At 48.6% G+C, this 14,305-nt stretch overlaps 1 protein-coding gene across 1 annotated transcript in view; it reads left to right on the top strand.

Moving 5' to 3' along the window:
* The first annotated feature begins 880 nt into the window (after positions 1–880).
* TNR (tenascin R) overlaps positions 881–14,305 on the top strand; it is a 360,938-nt gene continuing 347,513 nt past the window's right edge. Inside the window, exon 1 of the mRNA XM_066261204.1 lies at positions 881–1,070. The gene's annotated coding sequence lies outside the window, so the exon portion shown is untranslated. The remainder of the gene's footprint in view (positions 1,071–14,305) is intronic.

Below are 14,305 nucleotides of genomic sequence, written 5' to 3'. Positions count from 1 at the left end.
CGGGTGGCAGTCTGAAACTAGAACACAACTTAGCAGATGTAAGTACAGGGCTCTTTCCAGGAGGCTTTGAGACGGTGCAGTTAGCAGCTCATGTGAGACATCCCACGGGAGCCTGTGGGCAGTGACCCCTGATGGCCCTTCTCTGCCGCCGTTCTCCGTGGATGCTCACCAAAGTCACTCCTCTCTCTGTCTCTGAGATGGTCTCAGACTGTGCCTTCCCAGATATTTTTCTTACCAGTTTTTTAAAACCATATTAGGGGCCTTAGACGAGGTGCTGGCTAGATACTCTCTCCCTGGTTCCCCACATTCCCTGACACCTTGAGCATTCCCTTCCTGGGTGATCCTGGGTGTAGACAGACCTCACCCTGATGCTCTGGAGGGTGTCTTTCTGCTGAGCCAGGACCTGAATTCACTTGGAGCCCCCACAAAAGACTCTGGCTGTACAGCACCTCATTTGTGTGGGAGCAGCCCCCAAGAGTTGGTAGGTACCAGGAACGTCCCCGTGTCTGAATCAGGACTGTTCAAGAGGACTCAGGATGCATTCCTTTTCTGTCCACTAGAGGGCTGCTTGTAGGGGGATGGAAAACACGGAGGCTTGAAAAAAATATGCTGCTGAAATTTCAGCGAGAGGGGAAAAGAGGGAGCGCGTGAGAGACAGCAGAGCCGTCCCAGGCTTCCTCGGCTCCTTCACGTCAGAGTCAGGAACCGACTGTGCGAAGGCTGTGGGCTCAGCACGCAGAGACGGAGGAAGGGGCATACGCAGAGACTGGGAGTAGAGGGGTCCCTCCTGATCCAGGGAATTATCACTGAGTGGAGTAAACCGCCTGACTTTTTTTTTTTTTTAGATTTTATTTTGGTTGCCTCCTTTCCCTCCTTCCAGTCCAGCTCTGCCAGCTTGGGTTTCATCTCTTTCCTGGAGCCTCCTGTCTTCCTCTCAGGGAGAGGAAGGGAAGAGAAGGGAGAAGAGGTGGTCCTCTAGGTGAGCGCAGCCGCGGGCTCCTGGCCGCACAGGCGAGAACCCTCTTGGCAGGAAGCTCCTCGCGCTGCCCCGCCGCCCACCGCCATCCCGGGTAAGTCCAGCGCGCTCGCTCCTTCGGTTCCGTCGCTAGCGTGATTTCAGCACCACGGAGAGCTACGAGATGCCTTTCGGTCCCTGGTCCCTGTGTGTGTGTCTGTCTGCCTGCGTTCCTGCAAGGCGTCTGTTCGGCACTAAGGTTATTACATCCGTCTATCGCTCTGCCGCCAGTGGAGCCGGCTACTGCGTAGCGGGGGGAAAAAGGGCACAAAACTCTGTCCACCGAATTAAAGGGGGATGTGGACTCTGGCCTTGGGGTGTGTGTTAGTGTCTTATGCTGTTGCATAAGACAGGTGAGGTCTGAGCTAAATTGACAGTTGGTTTCTGCATCTCTGTGTAGGGCTGTTCTTTTTTCTATGTAGATAAGAGGGAGGGTTTGGGGAATTAGTCATGCATCTTCTTTAACTCTTTCCCAGCAAGCCAATCACGGTGGGAAAGTGTTGTGAAGGAAGTCTAGGGGAGGGGGGGTTGGGAGCAGAGGTAGACTTCAAAGTTATGCTCTCCTGAGAGAGGTTGGAAAAGGTGGTTTTTATAATGTCAGTTTCCCCAGGATTCTCTGGGCTTTTGCTGTGGAAAGAGACCAATCTGACCTTTTTACTTGCTCTCCCGATGTGGATCCATGGCAAGTGGACAGGTGCGACAGGTGAGCATCAGGATGGGGTGGTTTGGGGGGCCAAGGTCCCCCTGACTTCGTGGTGGCAGGAAAGTGTCTTGAGCTTTGCAGAGGTTGGCTGACGTGGATTATACTTCATTTGCAAGGAGGAAGGAAGTGCTCTCCACTTTGCTGTCATCCTTGGCTATGTGTGGTTGAGGACAACATCTGCTCTGCCCTGCTTTCTGCCAGAAAGAGGACAGCTCAGAAGGAAGATTTGTTTCCTCATGCCTGGGAAGCAGAAGCAAACCTTAAACCGGTTCTGACTCAGGAAGGCTCAAAGTAGTGTTATGTCCTTCAGCGCTGAGAGGTCCACCAACGAGTTCATCATTACTTTAAATTTTATTGCTACTTCTTTCTGCAAGGCACTGCTCTGTCTCTGAAATATGTTCAATCAATTTCCTGCGTCTGCCTTGGAGACATTACCTCCTTGCCTCCCCCTTTCATTTTATCTGTTTCTGCTTGGGTGGGGCTATTCAACAAGTGCTGTTGGAGACTCCCTTTAATTATCCAAGTTTCCACGGAGCCAGAGTCCCATGGGGGATGTTTAGGGTTCTGGTCACTTTTTCTAAGAGGAGAGAGTGGGAGGCAGTTCAGTGCTTCTAAACCCCAATGAACTCTAGGGTGGAGACTCTCTTGCTTTTAATTCAGCACCTGAGCCCCTCTTCCAAGCTAAACAAAATGCTCTGGTTTTGGTTTGGGAGTCTTGTGGGTGAGAGAAGCGGTCCCAGTTTTTTCATTTTGTTTTGTTTTAACCGCACTTGCCATGGGCAATCCAGCAGCCTCGGCATCACAGAATGCACTGAGGACAGGACCACAGGCAGAGGTGTTCATGGGAGTGAAGACAGGTTGAAATAGAGAAAGCAGAGCATCAGAAAACAACGGACTCATTCATAGCTCAACTCTCCCAATTCCTCCCACCCTTGAGATCTCTCACTTTGAGCAAGAGAGTGGATGGATTTCTGCATGACATGGCCCTGAAGGCTTAAAAAAATCCGTGCCCTTGCCGTGGACCATATCCCAAACCTCCATTTTTTACTGATGTCACCATACTTAGTGGTCATTATCTCATTAATGCCCTTAAATTCTCTCTGAAAGAAGTGCTCAGTGTCATTACTGGGCCCATTTGATAAATGGAGAGACACAGCCATTGGAAGTGCAAGGCCAGAGGGTATAGCAAAAGTGGAAATAGAACTTCTGGTCTCCTAATATCTCATCCCTGTGAGATGCAGAAATGTTCACGAGTGGGAGGTCAGAGATGGGTTGTTCCCCAGCAGACAGATTTTTAAAAAATTTTTTTAAAAGACTTTATTCATTTAAGAGAGGGGAGAAAGGGGGGAGTGAGGGGTGGGAGGAGCAGGATGCATCAACTTCCATATGTGCCTTCACCAGGCAAGCCCAGGGTTTTGAACCGGCAACCTCAGTGTTCTAGGTCGATACTTTATCCACTGCGCTACCACAGGTCAGGCCCCAGTGGACAGATTTACAACCAAAGCCTTTCAGTGAACTCAGTGTGGTGCAGTGACTTGACCCTGGTGAAGAGTGAAAATCGGCCAGGAGTCTCTAGGTGTTGCTGGCCTTAGGTTCTCAGCCAAGAAGGTGGCCAGGAGCCAGGTGAATAGTGCTCTGGGTTTACTAAGAAGTGGGACCCCAGGCTGGTGGCCTCATGCCTGATGTCACACACCTGCTTGCTGTACTCACCTTGCCCAAAAATCCCAGTTGAAGGCAGCTGTCTGGGGCACATTGCTATGGATGTCTTGGTTCTAGGTGTTGAATGACTTTTGTCTCCTCTGGGCCTTCTCTGGGCATACTTCCCTGGAGTCCTCTGTGGCTCTCACTATGGGAAGGATGACTAAGGAGCAGGAGATGGCTAGGATCTGAACACCCAGAGAAATCCTTGAGGAGGAATGGGAGAGGTTCACAAACCCACCTCCCATACAAACCTTGCTCCCCTAGCAGCCCTTGCGCTCACATCTGGCCAGCATTTGGGAGAAAAAGCCCTGTGATCTCATATCCAGCCCTCAGTCCCAGAGCAGGGCCAGTCTTCTGGCTGCCTCTGAGAACTGGGGACACGAGAGATGTGGAGGAGGGTGAAGGCAGGGGAAGGTTGGCACCCTGCCCAATTCAGAGTAGTAAGTCTTGGCAGTTGTGTGCACCTTCTGTTAACCACTGCCCCTAACAAGGACCCTCAAGTTCCCTGTGCTTCGTTTCAATCAATCATTCCCTCCCCCCACCCCATCACCTTCTGACTCCTATCAGCAGAGCTTCCACCGGTACATTTTTCAGTAGAAATATATTGCTTAAGGTGTTACTTAATAGGTGTGTCATGTAGACCCTAGACTTTTAAAAGAACATTTCAGAGTTCTGAGGTTACTGACACTGGGTGGGTGGCAAAGAGAGTGGGGAAGGGGCACCTTGTTTGTCCAAGTTTATGGTCACGGCATTGGAAAGTCAGTGATTATTTCATGTGTGTGTGTGTGTGTGTGTGTGTGTGTGTGTGTGAGAGAGAGAGAGAGAGAGAGAGAGAGAGAGAAAGCCATAATCAAGTCCAAATAGGCCCTTACCTCTGAACTGACCTGAGTTGTTTGATGGTGAAGTACATGGAAATGATGTTAAAATCTTTATTACAAACTTGGAATTCAACATTCAGGTGGCTGGGCATGAGTTACCCCATCTGGGCCCCAGGAGGGAAGAGTACCCATGAGAGGTTGTCAGGGGAAGAGAGAGGAGAGTTCATGATGATTGTGCTTGTGCCATAAAATTCAGCTCCATCCACAAAGGTCATGACCAAGATTGCTGTTTCTCCTTATTGAAGAGTGGCTTTAGAACTAGAAGACACTTTTCAGAGACTCATGTCCCATCATACTATCATAGAGCCATTAGGGATGTCTCCATTGAGCCTTCTTCCATTTGGATTGGAGGTAAGGGTAGGATAGGGAGTCTCTCTTCTATCTTATTATGAAGAAGCAATGGAGTTATTAGAAGGTTTTGATGACTTTGGTGAAAACACACACACACACACACACACACTCTTATGCAACCCGTCCCGACACCTCTCCCACCCTGTGTCTATAGATGCTCTATGTTCAGAGAATGTTAGAGATGGGGCCTTTTATGCAAAATTCAAGCACAAGGTCCTCAACTAAAAAAAAACTTGGAGTTTCTGGCAGATTAACCAGTAAATCAGAATTTTTAGTAGACTTCAAAATTTGCCCAAGTAGGTCAGAGAGCTGTTTACATGCCTGGTAGATTAACATGTCCTCTGCCTTTCTTTACTCTGAGCCTTTACTGAGAATCTTCTCCAGGCACTGCCCTCTCTGGGATCGTTCGCCTCAGGGAAGATGCTATTCATTGGGAATAGCAAGCTCATTTCTAGAAGGCTCCTTCCTGAGTCAGCTCTCCCAGCTTGGGTGGAGCTCGTTGCTAAGCCACCAGGTCACGGCAAGTTAGAAGACAGCCACAGTGAGGATTCCCTAATGTCTTGGCAGAAGTTTGTGCAAAAGTGCAAAATTTGAATGATCTTTACAAAACCAATTCCAGTAGATGATTTGGGGAAAGTGCAGAGACATCTTCACCTAGATCAGATGAGAGTCCTGCTTAAAAGAGCAAACTCAGTGGGAAGGGGAAATTGAAATTGAGGTGTTTAAAAACTCTTGAGAACTGTATGTAAGAGTCACTACACTTTTACCTAGAACATGACTCTGGACTAAAATTGTATTGATACTTTGGAATACAGTAAGAAACCAATATGTCCTTTGGCAAAGGGAACCCAGGCAGCCTTGTCCTCTGCTCTTCCCTCCTTTTTTTTTCTGGTGATGGAGTACACATACCATAAAATTTGCCATTTTAACCATTTTTAAGTGTATAGTTCAGTGGCAATAAGTACGTTGACCTGGTGCAATCATCACCACCGGCCACATCCAGAAGGTTTTTATCTTCCCAAACGGAAACCCTGTACTCATCAAACAATAATTCTCCATTTCTTCTTCCTTTGGCTCTTGGCAACCACCATTCTGCTTTCTATCTTCCTGAATTTGATTCCTCTTGGTACTTCATGTAAGTGGAATTATACAGTATTTGTCTTCTAGTGCCTGACTTACGTCACTTAGCATGATGTCTTCCAGGTTCATCCATGCTGCAGCATGGGTCAGAATTTCATTTCCTTTAAAGGTTCAGTGATATTCCATTGTATTTTTTCACCACATTTTGTTTATTCATTCATCCATCGATGAACCCTAAAGTTTTTTTCTTTTTTTTCTCCTTTAATTGTGGACAATTGCCTCTTCTCTGTCCTCCAACCAAGTGGGAAAGGGACACCCTCTGCTCATGGTTCCAGAGGAGTTGAAATTCTCCCCTTTTCCTATGAAGATCAAGCCAGTGGCTTCCTAAAGGCAAATCAAGAAGGCTAGGTGGGATTGGTGTACTCCCCGCAACCAAATGAATTGGGTCTGCCCGTGCTGTCCATTGTTGAGTGTATAGACAAGTTTTCACAGACACAGTTCATAGATTAGGACCATAAACTCTCCTCTAGACCCCAGCTGATGTGCCCCAATCTTACCCCAGAGAAGTGCCAGGAGACAGAGAGAGGCCAGTCCTCACCCTTGGTAGGTACACCTCTGGGTCCTTCCTGGCATATGCATTACAAGGTGAGACTCTATAAGGAGAGAAGGAGTTCTGGAATCAGTAAAAAATGAGCAAATACTTGCCCTGGCCAGCTGGCTCAGTGGTAGAGTGTAGGCCCGGCATGTGGAAGCCCCAGGTTTGATTCCTGGCTAGGGCACACAGGAGAAGCACCCATCTGCTTCTCCACCCTTCCCCCTCTCCTTTCTCTCTATCTCTCTCTTCCCCTCCTACAGCCAAGGCTTTATTGGAGCAAAGTTGGCCGGGGCACTGAGGCCGGGGCATTCCATGGCCTCCGCCTCATGTGCCAGAATGACTCTGGTTGCAATGGAACCATGCCCCAGAAGGGCAGAGCATCGCCCCCTAGTGGGCATGCTGGGTGGATCCCAGTTGGGTGCATACGGGAGTCTGTCTCTCTGCCTCCTCGCTTCTCACTTCAGAAAAATACAAAAAAAAAAAAATGAGCAAAGACTCATCACAGGTTTCTGGAGGATTCTAGTCCTGATCTCCTAGGGAATCTGTTCTTAGGTCAGGCACTACCAAGCTCACCCCCTGTTGGCTCCTATAATAACATCTTATGCTCTGGCTGCAGGTGACTCAATAAAAAGTTATTACTAGGACCCAGGAGGAATTCCTGGTTTTTTAAATCTAGATGAATTCTCACCCACCATACTACATGGTATGAAGGAAACCCAGAGGAAAAGCCTAGAAAATTGATCCCAGGAGAATATTAACCCAGAGTAGCTAACATTGGATAACAGCTTAGCGAAGTCTCTGGGTTGGGATTTGGTCTTTAATCCTAAGCCACCTAAGAATTCAGATACCTGGGCCCTGGAAGCTTGGGTCTTTCTACTGGGCAATGCTAATAATAGCCAACATTGACTGAGTGCCTGCTATGAGCTTTAGTCAAGTGCTTGGCACAGGGAATGCCCTTAGTAAATGTTTGTTATTATTATGATTTAAAATTTATTTATTGATTTTAAAGAGAGAGGAAGGGAGAGAGAAAGAGGCAGAAACACTGATCTATTCCTGTATGTGCCCTGACCAGGGGTTGAACACTCTAACAAAGTGAGTTATCTGGCCAGGGCTGTTATTATTAATAAGCACTTTAAATAACTTATATTATTTAGTGGCTAAATCATTATGACATATACTGATTTTACAGATGAGGAAACTGAGGCATAGTGATTTAACTGACTTATTCAACTTTTCACAGCTAACAGGATATAGAGGAGCTCAAAGCAAGGTTTGCAGCCTGAGTCTTAATCACTTTCTTTTTTTTTTAGCAAGAGAGAGGGAGAGAGAGAGAGACAGAAGGATAGGGATAGATAGACAGGAAGGGAGAGAGATGAGAATCACAAACTTTTCATTGTGGCACCTTAGCTATTCATTGATTGCTTTCCCACATGTGTCCTGACCAGGGAGCTCCAGCCAAGCCAGTGACCCAGGGCTCAAGCCAGTGACCTCAGGGTTTTGAATCTGGGTCCTCTGCATCCCAGACCCATGCTCTATCCACTGCACCACTGCCTAACCCAGGGGTCTCAAACTCGCGGCCCGCGGGCCGCATGCGACCTGCTGAACAATTTTGTGTGGCCCGCAGACTAATCCACGAAGTTCAAAATATTTTGGATAAAATTAAGTAAGCCTAGGGGCCTACTTGTATTTTTCATTTCTCTAGCATCCTAGCTAGATATCAGCTTAGTTAACAGCAGTTGTGATGCGAACTACAGTTTCTGGTCGTTTTGTGACACTGAAAAGTGTTGCATAACAGTTGCCTTTTGTAGACCTAGTGCAGCCCGCCGAATGGCTGTGATCTTGCTCTGCAGCCCACATGCTGAGTTGAATTTGAGACCCCTGGCCTAACCACTTTCTTATATGCTTTATCTTCATCTGGTGATTAATGATGGCTCCATAGTTAGAGGAATTTTACATCTTGCATTGCTGCTAATCTTATATGTGAAAATCTAGGTGCCTCTCCTCCTAGATCAACTGTTCTATGAGGTCTGGCAGAACCCAGCATGGGGCCCAGCGCCTAGTAGGGCCTAATTAGAATTTTCTAATATGCTGTTGGTTCTGCTCACCCTAAGTTCAGGAGTTCCCACACTTGTTTCCATTGTTTAACACCAATGACAGCAGTAATAGCTATAACTGACGGAGTGTTCACCACATGCCAGGCCCTGACCCAGGTGGTGCAATGCAGTATCACTCTGGGTTCCAGCAGCACTGGCATCTGCTGGTGGTTGCTATGTCGAGGGTGCTATGCTAGGTGTTGTCCATACCGTCTGTAACTCAATTCCCACAGCATCTCAGGAGGAGGGTAGTGTGTGTGTGGGGGGTGGGGTAAGGGTGGGGGGTGGGGGGGGGTGGGGGTGGACTTCTGCCTCCAAATGAGAAAGGGAAACCCTGGCTATAGCTTTCTCCTTTGAAGCCCACAGGGGACAGAATGCATAGATGAGGGAAACAAAGCCTTCGCGCGCGTGTGCGCTCTCTCTCTCTCTCCTCTAAAATGAATAAATAAATAAAAATAATTAAAAACAAACAAACAAAAAAGCCCCAGAATTCAGAGAGGCTAAGTAGCTTGCCTGAGGACACACAGCTAGTTGGTGGAGGGGCTGGTTTTGACCAGTCTGTTTGACATGGAGCCCAAGCTGTTTCCCTCCTCTCTGCTGCTTCTGTCCTAGCCACGCCCTTTCCCACCCTGGCCACATGTGCAGCAAGGGGCAAGGCCTGGGGGTTTGTGACCAAACACTTGGCTTCAAATTCCTACCCTACCATGTCCTGACCTTGTGACCTTCTCCCATGACTTAACTTGTCTTAATCTGAGGTTCCTCATCAGAAGTCTCTCCCCCTTCCCCCAAAGGTCTATAGAAATCATCACATCTTCTTTAAGGGGTTCTTATGTGATTAAATGGGGGTACAAGTGCAAAGTCCTACTATGATAGTACCTGGTAGGGAGCACTTGTTATTTCCTGGGGCCCCGGGGCCTTGGTGCTTTAACAAGCTAACAATAATTTGGGTTAACCTGTGTTTTTTTTTTTGTTTTTTGTTTTTATAGGGACAGAGAGAGAATCAGAGAGAGGGATAGATAGGGACAGACAGCTAGGAACAGAGAGAGATGAGAAGCATCAATCATTAGTTCTTTATTGCAACACCTTAGTTGTTCATTGATTGCTTTCTCATATGTGCCTTGACCGCAGGCCTTCAGCAGACCGAGTAACCCCTTGCTTGAGCCAGTGACCTTGGGTCCAAGCTGGTGAGCTTTTTGCTCAAGCCAGATGAGCATGTGCTGAAGCTGGCGACCTCGGGGTCTTGAACCTGGGTCCTCCGCAACCCAGTCCGACGCTCTATCCAATGCGCCACCACCTGGTCAGGCTTAACCTGGGTTTTACGTTCCCCACAAGTGCTGATGGGCTGGGCTGGCCCTTATGTTACATCCCCTTGATTTTAGGAGCATGTGTTGGCTATTTTTTCTCCTCTTCCTGTATTACCAAGAGTCTGACAGGCTGATAGTTTAAAATATCTGAAAGATGCCTGTTACCAATTAATTACCTGGAAATTGCACTAGACTGAAATTAATCTGAGCCTTAAGGAGGCACTGGGTTTCCGAGCCCGTTCCACACGCAGCTGGAGGCTGCGAGTCTTGGGAATCCTGTTCTCTCGCTTTACCCTCCCTCCAGAGTCTCTGCCATTCTGTGTTTTATTTATGGAACATTTCCCCTTCCTTTATAATTATATTTTCCATAAGAACATCAGCAGCCACCTCCTGGCTGGGCTGGAGTAATTGTTTGAATTTTTGGACTGTGCGCAGTTTCAAAGGCTGGCGTTGATATAGATTAGCTTGAATTAATCTCCAGGAGTGTATCAGGAGAGGAGCTGGGGCTGGCCCTGTGAAGTACTGTAAACCCCTCGCCACCGAGCACCCACTTCTGTACGAGTTCTGTTTATCTGAATGGATTTCCGTAGAACAGATTCGTTAATAAACCAGGTTTTGCCAGCCTGTTCAGCCTGTCTCCTATGAGTTTGTCAATACCAAGGTCATCCGTGGGGCCTGGGCCCAGGGACAGGTATGGAGAGGAAATCAGCCCCGAGCCCTCCTCCGCTTCCTCCCGACAGAGGTGAGAGGGGCCGGGCTGAGAGTCGCATCAGAGCTGGGAGTCCTGCCACCAGAAGGGGGAGGCCCTGAATACCAGATGACAGCCTTGCCAATGGTTATGCGGGAAAGGGCAGAGGCCACACAGTCTATAAGAGGGCTTTCTTCTCTTGGTGACCCAGCCGGTGCCACAGGGCCATTGAATTTATAAACCTAGCTGTAAAGCTTCTCGTTCAGTGCTGTATATATTTATAGAGATATAAATGAAGTTGAATGCTGATGAAACTCACTATAAAAGTAAAAGACTTCATCTGTATCTATATTTCAGGTGGAGAGCAGTTCAGGGCTCCCTGCCTGTCTCCAAAGGAGAGCTGGCCATGTGCATGCGCCAGGAGCCATGGCGGGGTGGCAGGAGAGGGGGCTCGAGGGGCTGGGGCGGGGAGGAAGAGGCACCCGAAATCACGCGCTCCCTTATCTGTGAGGCCTGTTTAAAGGCAGAGAGGAAAAAGAGAAGGAGGAAAACCATTGTCAGAATCCAGCTGCTTTAGAGTCAGGAGTCTGTTTTAAATAAAACAATTTGAGGGAGGTTGGCTTTTCTTTTTTCTTTCTTTCTTTTTTTTTCCCCAGGGGCCATTTGCTGTGCACATTAAAGTGGAAAAGGTCATTTGTTTTACTGTGGTAACATACACGTACCAGAACGTTTACCCTTTGAACCACTTTTAAGCGGACAGTTCGATGGCACGAGCTAGGACTCATTCCTTGGAGATGCACACGTTCTGGGGTGTCCAGTTTTCTTTCAGTAGTAAGCCCATACATACAAGCAGAGCGTCATAGTTTATAGACCACATTAGTTTTAACCCATAACACGGGCGAAGTAGCAGCTTTGAACTATTCAGAGTTATTGATAGTCAGCAGTCGTTCATAGGTAATCCAAAAAGCTCTGTATTTATGCAAAAATCAACAATTGTAGTCCTGGAGGTGGTCAGTCATCATTGTGAATCAATCAGAACTCTGGAATGTTTTTATTGAGTTTATTGGGGTAACACTGGTTAAGCAAGTTATACAGGTTTCAGGGAGGCTGGCTTTTCATCTGCCTGGGCAGTGGCTGATGGGCTGCAGCCCCAGGATCATGGAGCCGGCCCCGGCTCGCCCCAGCTGGGCTGTATCCACTGCCTGCCTTGCAGCCTCTGCTGCCCAGGCGGGGCTGCCTAGAGTGCTGGGTGAAACCCCTCCTAACAAGGATTTGAATGCTGGCTCTGTCACATACTGGCTGTGTGGCCTTGGAGAAGTCACTTGACTTCTCTGAGCCTCCGTTTCCTCACCCATGAGCTAGGATAAGTAGCTCCGACCTCTCAGAATGGCTGTGTGGGTGACATGAGTGATCGTTTTCTATGGGAAGGCTCATCCCAGTCTTTAGCACACAGAGATAGATGTTCAAGCAATAAAATCCTTTCTTGATGGAAATGTATATGGCAGAAGGGGTGCATTTTGAGGATGGAGGTCAGGGTTCACCTGGCTACTTTAATATATATTCTCCCCACGGAACGGGGGAGACAAACGAGCGGCCTGAGACAGGCTGCAGGATCCAGTGCACTTGGGGGACAGGCAGTGCACTTGAACCCTGCCCTCTTCTCCATACCAGGCAGCCTCAGTCCTGTGAGGGCCTCAGGGCTACAGTGCCTGGGCCAGCCTCTCAGGGGGAGGGTGACCGACCAGCTAAAATTGTTGTTACCATCCAGGGGTTGCCCCTGTGGTGGGCCTGTGTGTTCCCCTGTAGGTGGCTCCACTTGGGCACCGGTCCCTAGGGAGTATGTCTTTGGGTCACTAGGGATGTCCTTCCAGACCTGACCCTCAAGAGGTCAGCAGATCATGACAACAACCATCCTTCACTCAGAGAAGGCGAGTGGCATATTGTGGAGGAGGGAGAGGAGGGGGGAAGGGTGCGGTTGGTCTGGACCGGGGTAGGTGCTGAGTGGGGACGGGAGTAGCCACTCTCAGCTAACCCTCATTGCGGAGGGTCTGAGGCACAGTGCAGGAGTTATTGAAATGCTAAGCGAGAGTGTGCCATGCCCTCCTCTCCACCCCCCACCCCCTCTTTCCTTTGTATTTTATCAGCTTCATTTAGTGAGAGTGAAGGGCCAGACAGCCATCCTTGGAGACTGGGAGGGGCTAGGGAGTAAGGCCACCAGAGAGGGTCTGTGGTGGCCTCCCTGGCAGCGTGCCCCCTCCGGCCCCACAAGGGTCCCCTCCCAGGCCCCATAGCACCTCTTCTCTCTCCGGAGCCCAGGAGACAATAGGCAATTTGAGGTTGTCTCTGCACATGCACATTTCCATTGCTGCCCCACTTCCCAGGTAAGGGTCCTGGGGGCCTCTGGGACCACATGTGACAGAGGGCCCAGGGGGTCCCACCTGACACCCCCCAGTGCTGCCACAGCGAAGAACCTGGGAGGAGACCTGACTCCTATTTCTTGGAACATGTTACCCTTTGCTTTTCAAGTTATTATTATTTTTTTAGATAATAGGTTTGTATTGTTTTATTGTAATTTTTAAAAATTAAATTTATTGGGGCGACATTGGTTGATAACATTATATAAATTTCAGGTGTTCAACTTTGTAATACGGCGTCTGATCAGGCAGGGTGACTCGTACAGTTTAACTAGAGAAGGAACAGCCGATACAAAGGCTCAGAATCAGGAAGAATATGTTGGAAGTCAACTGGGAAATGTGATGTCGCTGGGCACAGAATCATGGTGTTGTGGTGGCGGCTGGTGGGAATGGTGGGAGATAGAATAAAGAAGGGGATTAGGATTTAAGCTTTCTTGCCAGGGAACCCCCCGAGGAGAATTACCAACAGTTTGGGCACTTTCGGTATGAGATCTTAAGCTGTATTGTAGATTGGCAAGCCTGTGACCTCTTTTATCAGAAAATTAAAGGCACAGCCTAACCCAATTTTATTCACTGTTGAGACAGTCTTTTATATTGACCATATCTTCTACCACGAGATCTCCAAGCCAGAGAGCCATGGCGGAGACTTGGAGGTGGATGGGCAGGACCTGCGAACCGCGACATCCCTTATCTCCAACAGAACATTGGGGGACACTGTAGTGCTCTCATGTTAAAAACATGAGGCCTGTTTTCAGCCACCCATGCTGCCTTCTCCACTTCCCTCCGTGACAAGGACAGCGTTCTGCTTGGCCACACAGGGGTTAAAGGCGAGCTTGTCTAGTGAGAATGAGCAATAGAGACGGAAAGCACGAGAAGCCATGGGACCAGAACTCTTGAATGCTCGTTCTGTTGGCTTGAATGGCGGCTCAGTAGAGAGAACTGGCTGCTCTGTTTCCTGGACCCCCTCTCTTCTGGAAAGGGAACGCGGCCTGGCAGCTCCCTTGCCAGGTCCCCAGTCGGGGGAAAGTGCTTTCCTATTGATTTGTGTGTCGGCAATTCAAATGGGGGTATTTATCCTGCGGCTGAGCACCTAATAAAAATTTAAATTATCATTTAAAAAAAAATGGAAGGGAGGAAAAAACTCCTCAAGGAACAACCTCTGAAGGAAAGTGAGAAGACAGCCAACCACAGCAATTCAGGCCCTGGGAAGCCCTGGAAGGCGAGATGGTGAGGTTTGCCAGGGGGTGCCTCGAGCCCTGCAATCTCTCCTTTTAAATGCCTCTCCCTGGCGCCCACACGCCCTCCCCAGCCTCTGCAGCTCTGACCTCAGACCCTGACTTCACTTCTAAGCTGTGGGGCTTGGGCAAGTGATGGACACTTCCCTCTGAGCCCTCCTGCGACTTACTTCTGGAGGAAACAATAGCATCATGAATGCAGAGCTCTTGCAGCAGCACCTAGCACATAGTAGGTGCTTAACACAAAT

The sequence above is a fragment of the Saccopteryx bilineata genome, chromosome 2 (genome assembly GCF_036850765.1).
Source record: "Saccopteryx bilineata isolate mSacBil1 chromosome 2, mSacBil1_pri_phased_curated, whole genome shotgun sequence".
NCBI lineage: Eukaryota > Metazoa > Chordata > Mammalia > Chiroptera > Emballonuridae > Saccopteryx > Saccopteryx bilineata.
The sequence above is the reverse complement of the archived record's forward strand: the minus strand, read 5'-3'. Positions and strand labels throughout refer to the sequence as shown.